Source organism: Chlorocebus sabaeus, chromosome 3 (genome assembly GCF_047675955.1).
Source record: "Chlorocebus sabaeus isolate Y175 chromosome 3, mChlSab1.0.hap1, whole genome shotgun sequence".
Taxonomy (NCBI): Eukaryota; Metazoa; Chordata; class Mammalia; order Primates; family Cercopithecidae; genus Chlorocebus; species Chlorocebus sabaeus.
This window is the reverse complement of record NC_132906.1, coordinates 32326513-32338729: the sequence shown is the minus strand read 5'-3', so window position 1 is coordinate 32338729 and position 12217 is coordinate 32326513.

Genomic DNA, 12217 nt, shown 5'->3' with positions numbered 1-12217 from the left:
GAATGGCAGCTAACACAAAATTTGTGCTTTGAGTATGGGTCTTCCATGACAATTGATACACTTCCTGGTAAAATATTTGTTTCAAAAATGTTTATAAGTTGGTTTGGGGTAGAAGAACTGAAATTACTGAGAGAAATGCATTTATTCATTTAAAGGCTTCTTCAACAAACCAAATAAAACAGAAGTACATTCCAGAAGCTCCCTAGCATCCTTTTATATACATGTTTATCACATGGGAAATTGTATAGGAAGAAGCATCTATTCCACACGTCACATTACTTGGAATGTTTACTTTCTTGGTTTCTAAATTTGATTTCTCCTTAGTAGATATTCAAATCCAACATCACAGGCTAAATATGTGTGTTAGTTCATTTTCATGTTGCTAATCAACACATACCCAAGGCTGGGCAATTTACAAAAGAAAGATTTAGTGGACTCACTCTTCTATGTGTCTTGGGAGGCCTCACAATCATGGCAGAAGGTGGAAGGCATGTCTCATTTGGTGGCAGACAAGAGAAGAGAACTTGTGCAGGGAAACTCCCCTTTATAAAACCATCAGATCTCATGAGACTTATTCACTATCATGAAAATAGCTTGGGAAAGACCTGCCCCCATGATTCAGTTATCTCCCATTGGGTCCTTCCCACAACAGTGGGAATGGTGGAAACCTAAATTCCAGAAGAGATTTGGGTGGGGACACAGACAAACTATATCAATATAATACACATTTTTATGACTACTGATAAAATTTTTAGAACTAAAATCCATCATGTATTTAAAAGGGATTTTAAAATAAGAACCATGTCTGATTTATTTTTGATTCCTCAGGAAAAGACAATTAAATGCTTACCTGACAACTGGTGTGCACCTAATGAAATATTTTGTTTTCTTAATTTAAAAAGATAGTTACATAAAAACTAAAGAAAGTATGTTTCTCATTATTCTAATTAACAGTGTTATACTTAAATTTTTACAATGAAAAAGACAAAAATTATTGTTATCAACAACTCTTTTTTTAAAATAATCCCAATGTTGAAGTCTCTTAGAAAGTATTTTATTCCTATGCCATCATTTCCTATTTTCTCATGCTAAGTTATACTCCACTGAATCCACTAGTTGCTTCCATTCTTCCAAGATATTTAGATCTACCTTTGTTGTTTAAACATGAATAAAATTAGGTGGAAGGTTGAGTAATGTTTCCCACTTTATACTAAATAAATTACGTGTGTAAAGTATATCTCAACAATTTGAAAAACTGTATATCAAGTGATAAGAACTGTGTATCAAACTGTCCATCAACTATTTTTTTTTTATTCTTAAAGGATTCAAGACAGGCAATATATAAGCATTAACTCAGTTTCTGTAGCATGCTTTCAGTGATTCCACTTCACCATATGTAAAATCACAGCATGTAATACCATTTCAATACCACAGCCTTGATCTACTAGATTTGTAATCCTGAATTCAGGAAGATTTTGATGGCTCGGTGATTTACGTTATTATTTTCTTTAGTACCAGTGTTACAGTTCTTTTACTCCTGTAGCTTGGTGAGTTCCAAGTTCTTGTCCCATGACTGAGAATAATGAGGTATGTGGACACCAGACAGTGAGTAAGGCGGAGTAGAATTTGTGGAGCAACAGAAAAGCTCTCATCAGTGAGAGGGGACCCAAAAGTGGGTTGCTGACCATGAGGTTGAGTCCAGGGGTTTCTTTGAGCTTGGAATGGGGAAGTGTGTGTTGACTGGCCTGTCTATAGTCTTGGAAAAAACACCATTCAGAAAGAAGCATCATAGTGTAAAAGACCAATTGGGGAGGGTAGGTATATGTAAAATAGGTAAAGGATACGGACCAATTAAAAGGGAGCACACCAAATGGGAATGAGAGTTCTCAGTCTGGTCCATGGATTTTACCTGGAATCTGTAGCTTGGTTTTCAGGTATTAGACTGTCTTTGGCTTGAAGTCTGAGTTTTACTGAGGACCCATCTCTGTCTCCCTAAGAATGTGTCTGCCTCCTATTGCTATCACCAGTTCTTATTATAAGAAGCACGTGCTTCACTAATCTCCCTTTGAGAGTCTTTGCACTTCATTCCCCTTTGGGGATAATATTTTAGCTTATTCCTTATAAGGTATGGTAAGATTCAATGAGTTCTTCATTCTTCCCATTTAAAAATTACAACCACCTTACATTTAGGATGGTGGTGTTTTCCTGAGGGAAATGTATGTCGTCTTTAAATTGAAGCATCTTAGAATGCTTGGACAGTCATTAATGAAAATTATGTGTAGCTCTGTATTATGAACACTGTGTCTTATGATAAATTTCCAGCTGTGTTTTTTTTTCTTTTAAATCAGTTAAATATAGTTGTCTTTGTGTTTCTGACTTTTTGAATCTTCAAAGGCTGTAATTTAGAGTTTCAGATAAGCTTTTAATGTGCTTAATTTCGCTAGTAATCTAAATTTCTTTTGACTTTTTCAATAACAATGCAGTAATGGGGGTCATCGAACACAGCTCTACATAGCCTCCATCTAAGTGGTTTGAAGAAATTGCTTGAAAATTAGTGCTTAGGTTAATAACTATGATGCAACCATATATACATTATCTATTAATACAATTTGACAAACTTTCACTGTCTCTGTGATTACTTATGATTTATATAACCATATATTCAAAATACAAATAGCTATTTCAGGAATAAGGAATCAAAATCTAAAAATAGTGTGTCTAGAAAAATTCATTTATTTTTAGTTGAAATTAGAGAATGCTGTGATTGTCTCACTTCTTTTTATTTTATACACATACATACATTTAATTTTTGAGCAATATTAGACAATTTTATGAGCATATATTTTCATATAATTTAAAGCATACTACTGTAACAAAGTTTCTCTGTTTATTGTTATTTCACATTTAAAGATAAATATAGCGTTATTGGAAATTCTTAAGTCCAGATATGTATTTTTGGTAACATTTTATTTTGCAAGTCTTTAAAACTAATTTTATTTCTCCATAATCATATAACTGTGGTCTGTATTATGAATACAGGCTACATATTATAAATCTTGTTTATAGAGACTACTAAGTTTTGTAGGACACTTCAACACAATGGAAGGAAGTATAATCCTCAGAGTCAAGCAATTGTTCAAATTTTGGCTTTGGCTGTTCCTACTAAGTATCTCTTAATATCTCTAAGCCTGAAAATTCTTCACTTATAAAGCTTGAAGATTTGGATAATTCATATACATGCAGTACTGAATGGTCATATTGTTTCTATATTACAGTAGTTAAATGCATGATCTTGGACTAGTTAAATGTATGATCTTGGACTCAGGCTCTGAGCTTTAATTTTCTCAACTGTAAAACAGAAATATACATGTCTATCTTGCAGTGCTTTAGAGATAGTGGGAGAAAAACAAGTAGCGTTAATAATCAAGCATAGTAGTGTTAAAGCGAACTAAACATGGCCTGAGAAGGACCACGTGCTTCTATATTTGAGCCCTTATGGACAAACCATAATCTAACCTAATAGGTAGAAAAGATTAAAAACCTAACTTTGGAGTATTTACTTGTAGCAATAGCTGAGTCTTGGCCAATCCCAGCAGCCACATTTCAACCACTCTTATACTGCTGAATGTTCAACTGTGTTCAAATAAGGCAAACGCCAACCTGTAACCAATCCAGCTGATCCAGACTTCACTTCTGATTTCTGTACATCACTTCCGATTTCTGTACATCACTTCCGATTCGTTCTGACCACGGGGCATCTCTGGAGTCTCTGAATCTGCTGTGATTCTGGGAGCTGCCCAATTTGTAAATTGTTCATTGCTCAATTAAACTCCTTTAAATTTAATTCAGCTGAAATTTTTCTTTTAACAGTAAAGAAAACTATTTTCATAAAATACTACTTGTATGCTTTTCCTTAACAATAATAAACTTTGAAGTCTAGGAGCTCAGAGCTTCTTATCTATTCTTTATAGGAAGTAATCATAACCCTTTGGGTTATAAACTAATAATTTAACTTTGTGTCAAGCACGTCCGTGTGAAGAGATCACCAAACAGGCTTTGTCTGAGCCATAAAGCTTTTTAATCACCTGGGGTCAGGTGGGCTGAGTCTGAAAAGAGTCAGTGAAGGGAGATGGGGTGGGGCAGTTTTATAGAATTTGGGTAAATCGCGGAAAATTGCAGTCAAAGGAGGCTGTTTTCTGGCAGGCAGGGGCGAGGGTCACAAGGTGCTCGGTGGGGGAGCTTCTGAGACTCATTGTCCACCAGAAGGAATTTCACAAGGTAATGTCATCAGTTAAGGCAGGAATCCGCCATTTTCACTTCTTTTGTGCATCTTCACTTGCCTCAGGCCATCTGGATGTATACTGCAGGCTTGGGTTCAGAAGCCTGACCGTTTGTTTCATTTTTTTTTTGCATTAGCCTGTAAACTTTTTGAGGGTCTTATCTCAGAATTCCTCACACGTAGCACAGAATTTGGTTATAGTAAGAGAGTTTAATCAACTTGTTTTATTTACCAATTCATTTCGCCCCAATAAATGCAATTTAACTTTGAAATGTTTTACTTTGATTTTTGGGGATATATAATTGTGTTAGGGGTCCCCAAGACCATCCTCAGACTGGATGATTTGCTAGAAGTATGTACAGGACTCAGAAAAATTGTTGTACTTATGGTTATGGTATATACAATGAAAAGGAACATTGTATATGGCATATACAATGTTGAACTTATGGTTATGGTATATTCAAATCAGCAAAGGGAGAAGGCACATGGGGAAAGGTTGGAAGAAATCAGGTGCAGGCTTTCAGTGGTGATCCCCAGCAAAGTCACCCTGGGGCATATTCCATTCTCTTACCAACAATATGTGAAAATATGTGCGAAGTGTTGTCAACCACAGAAGTTTACCCAAGACTTGGTGTTCAGTGTTTGATTAGAAGTCAGTCACATAGGCATGTATTTCCAGAATTGACATCACACAGGCTCCAGTCATTTCCCACTCTCCTACTCCCCACTCCCATCCTCTCACCCCCAAGTTTCCCACCCTTCCACTCTGCCCCACTTTGGTGGGATAAATTTATCTGGTCAAACTGGTAGAGCATGGCACAATGCCCTAGGCATACAAACATAGATATTGACCGTAGAATGCAGTGTGGTCTAAGTCTTTAGTTATACAGAATTACACTTCTCAGGCAGATGGCTCCAAAAGCTGAGAGGTTACCCACCAGGAGACACAAAGGGCCAGTCCTAGAGACAAGTTTTTCTTCAGAATCTGCAGGGTTTGGGCAATTCAGGATTGCTGAGTTAATTCTTTCTTGCCCAGTAACATTTTCACAGAATGGAAATTTTAAAATATACAAGGGAAAACATTGAAAATTATTTCTCCCACTGTTTTCTCATCTACCCAGTTTCCCTGAACTTGATAAAAAATAATCTTAGTTTCCGTTATATATTTTTTCAGATGTATGAAATATATATTTTTCAGATGTATATATGTATACGTCTTCCTCTTCTATATACTATTCCATACACTAGTACCTCATTTTAATTAGCACTAAATCTTAGAAAACTTTTCATATTTGTACATAAACAAGCAACCTCCTTATTTTCTATGACTATATAATTTTTCATTTTGTGATTATACCATAATTGATTTAACCCATCTTGTATTTACATATATTAATTTAGTTTCTAATATCTTGCTTTTCAACATTTTTAAATGTTTACAAATAGAATTTCTGGGTCTGTTTCAATAGATATTTCCAAGTAAACTTCTATTAGAGTTTTGTTAATTTGTACTCCACCAGGCTATGATTATGATGATATTAAGGCAAAGGTTACAAAAGCATATTAATTATAAATTTCTAAATACCAGCAACATTCTAAAGTATAAATTTGAAGCATCACATTTCAAACTTAACAAACAAATTTTACCAACAACAATTTAATATAGTAACAAATATAACATTAATATTAGTAGAGGAGAATTAAGGGACAGCACTTGGACATTTTTTATTTTATGTGCCGAATTGTATAAATTTTCCTGCATCAGAAAATAAGAGCATTATCGTAGATGATTTTTCGTAACTGAGTCTCCAAATCTTGACCTCCCACTTCCCTGGATATGAGAAACTACAGTGATAGTTGCATTCAGGCCAGATAACAAGAGGTAATGAAATAAATTATTGCAAACTGTAGATTTGACTATTAATCTGATTGAGATTATTGAGACTGGAACTTCATGAAGTTGTTTGTTTTCTGTAAGGAGAGACTTTGACCAGAAAGATTAGACTTTTCTCCAAATAACACATGCAAAAAACTGTCTTATATATAGCATAATCACATTTCCAACTAATTTTAGATAGTACGAAGAGAACATTTCAGGAAGATAAACTCATAGTCTCTTCATAGTTTGATGACATTCTCGGTCATTTTGTGTGATCCTATGGGTTTTGTAATGGTAGTGGATTCTTTTCTATTCCTGTCATTCTCATTTCCGACACAAGAACAAGACATCACCATTTTAATATCATGTATATATTTTCAGTGACTCTGGCTAAGCTAAATTGCCAGCAGGCTACATTATTATAATTCTCTCTTTGCAAGTCTCACAGATGCAAGGTTCTTGTTCATGATGTTTCATGAACATATTTTCCTTGTTGGAACTTCTAGACCAGCTGGCTACCTGTGGCATATTTTATAAATTCTAAAAGAGATCATTTACAGGCTTTTATACTTTGAGATTTTTCCACTCTGATGACTTGTATATATCAAGCCTTCTGTCCTTTACTTAGGTTCAGCTCTTTGAGTTCTAAAGAGCTTATCAATAGCAGTATCTTTGTTTTAGTATTTACTTCTACTGGACAGAAAAAAATAATTTTAATATGGCCAAAGCATGATATTAATTCAAATTAATTATTTTGATCCTTTGAATTTTTATCTATAGCATTTGGGAAGATTTTATTGTTATTCTTTCAAGTTGCAGCGAGCCACATTTTATTAGTTAGTAGTAGCAGTAGTAATTTGGAATATTTACTTCATATCCTATATATCAATTTACCTTTTTTATTTTGATTTTTCATTGACATTTGGCTGAATGTTTCTAAGAAAAATAATGTAGATAGATGATTTATTTTCTTTCTCATTAACAGGGAAGTAAAACATCTGCTAATATCCTTCACTTAACACTGCCTTCTTAACACTTGTTGGGAATGTTCAGAAGTCTGGATGCAAGTTCCTTCGCATCTCATATTAATCTGGGCAATGTTTTTCCTTATCTTTAAAAATGGTGGTAATATTATCAATCTTTCATTCTGGAGAGAACACATAAAAACATGAAAAATACTGAACACATAGTAGACATTTATAAAATGTTTATTTTCAAGCTCTTTCAGAATGAATTAAATCACAGCATAATTTGCGTCACTGTGTCCAGATTATATTTGTACTGGAATTCTTGCCAACAGTGAGTTTTTACTAATTGATCAAGAGCTGCAGCCCCACTTTTTGGGCTAAGAGGTCATTTAACGTCTTTCCTGCTGAGGCCGTCAGTAGTAGTCATAGAGGAAGCCTGGCATTTAAGAAGAGCTGGAAATCCAGAAAATTCTCTCCTCTTTGGAAAAAGCATTCATAGAGTAGCAGGACTTATTTGTTCTGAATAAATATTTATTTCATTGGTGGCTTGAGGAACTTTGAGGATTTATTTTTGAGAAATCAGGTTACCTCTGTTCTTTAGTGATTTTGCCTTCTAATGTCTTCAGTGCTTATATAATACACAGCTTCCCTAAAGATCAGAATGATAAAGTAATAAGGATATACAAAGCTTTGATGAAAATAACAATTCACATACAAAATTTTTAAGGCTAAAGAAATAACAGAGTTTGCAAAAGAGAAGGTAAAAACTTTCTTGTATCTTGGCATATTTAAGGTCACTTCTTCCTCTGATAATGTTTCATAATGTAAATCATATGGGCATTTAAAGTGTTATTAATAGTCATCATAAATATGAATAATTAATTTATTTATTTTATTCCATTTTATTTTTATTTTTTGAGACGGAGTCTGGCTCTTTCGCACAGGCTGGAGTGCAGTGGCGCCATCTCGACTCACTGCAAGCTCCGCCTCCCAGGTTCACGCCTTTCTCCTGCCTCAGCCTCCCGAGTAGCTGGAACTAGAGGCGCCCGCCACCGCGCCCGGCTAATTTTTTGTATTTTTAGTAAACACGGGGTTTCACTGTGTTAGTCAGGACAGTCTCGATCTCCTGACCTCGTGATCCGCCCGCCTCGGCCTCCCAAAGTGCTGGGATTACAGGCGTGAGCCACTGTGCCCGGCCTGAATAATTAATTTTATATTATCAAAATGATTGGTATATCCTCCAAGAGAAGGCCTAAATATGTGTTACCTATTTGCTGAATTTGAGATGAAAGGATGAGAATGATATTAGCCAACAGGGCAAATATGGGCTCAGACCTCATTTGGGTGTCCATAAAATAGCTACTCTTTATTGAGCATTCATTACATGTCAATTATTGGGTGAAAAATACACCTTAGAACATTAAAAAAATTATTTTAATATACTTATGGGGTAGTATAATTATTTACTGTAGAATCATTAAATTTTTTAGATTTCACAGCAAATAACTTCCAAAGACAGGGTTTTAACAAAATCAGTCCTTTTTTTAAGCATTTACTTTAGGAAATGTACTATTGTAAATATTTTCTCTGCCATTTTGAAATATACGTAAGTTTATCCCAAGGCCTTTGCAAGTCTTACAAATCAAGAACTGTCTTTCTCCTGAAAATTATCTTTGTGAAATGTAAAGCTCAAAGGAGATAACATTCCTATTTCCTTGTCTCTGTGGGAGGGCAGGAACCTTACCAGACTGGGCCAAACATAGGTGTCTAACTTAGGATGGGCACCAGTTAGCAAATACAGATTACCTTTAAACACTTGCAAATGCAGGAATAATTCACTGTACTCTATATATTCCATCGACTAATCTTCTTACTAACATCCTCTAGCACTTTTCCATTAGCTTACCACAGTGCTTAAAAACTGTCCTTTTGTTTCTCTGAAGTTGAGTTCAGTCTCTGTCCCTTATTGCAGTGGTCTTGAATAAAGTCTTTCTTATCTATTTAATTTGTTTGGTGCAATTTTTGCTTTGAAAGTGGAAAATGATAAAAATTTTGGCAAGTTGGGCTAGGTGCAGTGGCTCACGCCTGCAATCCCAACACTTTGGGAGGCTGAGGCAAGTGTATCACTTGAAATCAGGAGTTTGAGACCAGCCTGCTCAACATGATGAAAGCTCATCTCCATTAAAGTTACAAAAAAGGCCAAGCATCATGGTGGTTCATGCCTGTAATCCCAGCTGCTTGAGAGGCTGAGGTACAAAAATTTCTTGAACCTGTAAGGTGGAGGCTGCAGTGAGCCACGATTGTTCCACTGTACTCCAGCCCAGGCATCATAGACTCTGTCTCACCAAAAAAAAAAAAAAAAAGAGAGAGAGAGAAAAATTGGCAAGTTATTTTTAAGGGCTACCACTTTCTCTGGAGAGAGAAACTGTATAACTTCGTTTAAAAATCCTGTTCATTCTTTAGTATGTCCCTCAAATACCTATCTCTTTATGGTGTTTGCCTGATTTACCCCATCACAAATAATTACCATCTCCTTGGTGTGTTGCCATACTCCACTTATAACCCTCAGAGGGTATGAGCTGTGGCTTCCCCATCAGATGGGGCACACTGTGTAGGGACTAATAGTCTTACATGTAACAAGACAGGCTGAAGAATTCTTTGAGACCTTTTATACCACTGTAACATTTGAGAAAGAGTTACTACAATCACAAAAGCAGAACCAAAAGAAGTACACTTCTTTTTGAGACTCCAGGACAGTGAGGACAAACTAGTATGCAGGCCATTATCAAAGAGAGAGAGAAGAGTCACCAGGATGAGAAGAAGTTGCCTTAAGGCAAAGTGCAGTGTTTTTTGTTTGTTTGTTTGTTTGTTTTTGTTTTTTGGGGTTTTTTGGTTTTGTTTTTTCAGCTCTCATGGCCACTTTTTTCTTTTCTTTTCTTTTTTAATTTTTTTATTTTATAATACTTTAAGTTCTGGGCTACATGTGCAGAATGTGCAGGTTTGTTACATTGGTACACACATGCCATGGTAGTTTGCTGCACCCATCAACCCCTCATCTACATTAGGTATTTCTCCTAATGCTATTCCTCCCCTAGACCCCCACCCCCTAAAAGGCCCCGATGTGTAATGTTCTTCTCCCTGTGTCCATGTGTTCTCATTGTTCAACTCCCACTTATGAGTGAGAAGAAGCAGTGTTTGATTTTCTGTTCTTGTGTTAGTTTGTTGAGAATGATGGTTTCCAGCTTCATCCATGTCCCTGCAAAGGACATGAACTCATCATGTTTTATGGCTGCATAGCATTCTATGGTGTATATGTGTCAAATTTTCTTTATCCAGTCTACCATTGATGGGCATTTGGGTTGGTCCCAAGCCTTTGCTATTGTGAGCAGTGCCACAATAAACATATGTGTGCATGTGTCTTTATAGTAGAATGACTCATAATCATTTCGGTATATACCCAGTAATGGATTGCTAGGTAAAATGCTATTTCTGGTTCTAGATCCTTGAGGAATCATCACACTGTCTTCCACAATGGTTGAACTAATTTACACTCTCACCAACGGTGTAAAAATATTCCTATTTCTCCACATCGTCTCCAGTATCTGTTGTTTCCTGACTTTTTAATGATCGCTGTTTTAACTGGCATGTTTTAGTAGTTGTTTTTTTGTTTTTCCAGAAACCTACGAAGGGATTCTTAAGAGAATTACTTTAAGATTTGAAAATTAAAATCTTAGAATTTTGTTTTCCCATTGGGTTTCTACTGTACAATAAGGGTTCATAATTCTAGATGCTGTTTAAGTATAGGAGAGAGAACTGTATAAAGATAGTATGTGGCCAGACCAGAAGCGAAGAATGCAAGGAATCCTTCTAGATGTTACAGATTTCCAAGAAGTGCGATTGAGCCAGTGAAAGATAGTCGAGATCCAGAGCTCAGGGTTTCTTGTAATCTCATCAGAAAATTTAAGCTCAATGCTGCTTGCTGGATGTCAGATGAAAGATATGGGACCACAAATGCTTAGGAATTCCTTAGGATGGGAATTCTGTCCTATGTCAGCATTGCCTGATGAGTTCTACAGTAATGCTCAACATTTCTTCTGGAAATGAGCTACATCAACAGTGATTGTCAACACAGTGAGATAGAAATCTTCCCCCAAAGAAAAGGCAGTTTATTCACATAAGGAAACAATCATTATAACCAAAAACTACTAATGTTATGCTTATTTTTTATATTTCCCTCATACCAGCCCCACCATACTGCAAAGCAAATAGAAGAAAGAATGAATAGGAGGCATGAGAGAGCAAACTACTCCTCATTCTTCTTCCTCATACTTACTCTTCATTCTCCTCCACTGTACTGGAAGGATGAAGACATAGTCTGGTCTTTGTTTGATGAGCATGTGAGTCTAATGTAGGACCACTACCTTTAAGCGGGCATAGTGTCAGTGATAAACATAAGAATGCTTAAATAATCAAAATTACCCCAAAAAGTATAAACCAGATTGAGATATTTTTAAGTTAGCCTAGCATCCAGGGAAAATTTCATTATTTATGTATGCTAGTCGAGACTTTAGATCTGTGACATAAGTATTTATTGCCACTATCTACAATGTCCCTTTCACATAGTGGGTGTTTAACAAATTCTTTTTGAATTGACTACTTAGAACAGAGTAGCTCAGAAACTGAGAAAACAGCTACATAAACACTCTCCCAGTTGTAACAGCAGTATAACAATTAGAACTAGAGCTTACCTGGCTTAAGTATCCATATATTGGTAGATAGTGGTGAGATAACTGGTTTGATGGGACTAAACTGTGTGAATCTCTTGGCCTTACAATTACTGAATATTGGGTAGGGAAGAAACACATAGAAATTATAATCAAAAGCACCATAAAGATGCAGAAACTGCTGCAGAAGGCAGATGGACACTTGGTAAAAATGTTAGTAGTTCCTTCTTCAGAATACATTATGTCTTGGAAAAGGAAGAATTGAAAGAAAATCCTGCCATGAAAACGGCAGTTGATCCATCCAGTCCTTCTCTCAAGAATAATGTATTCTTTGCTGAATATTTGAATTTATGAATGTTCATGTATT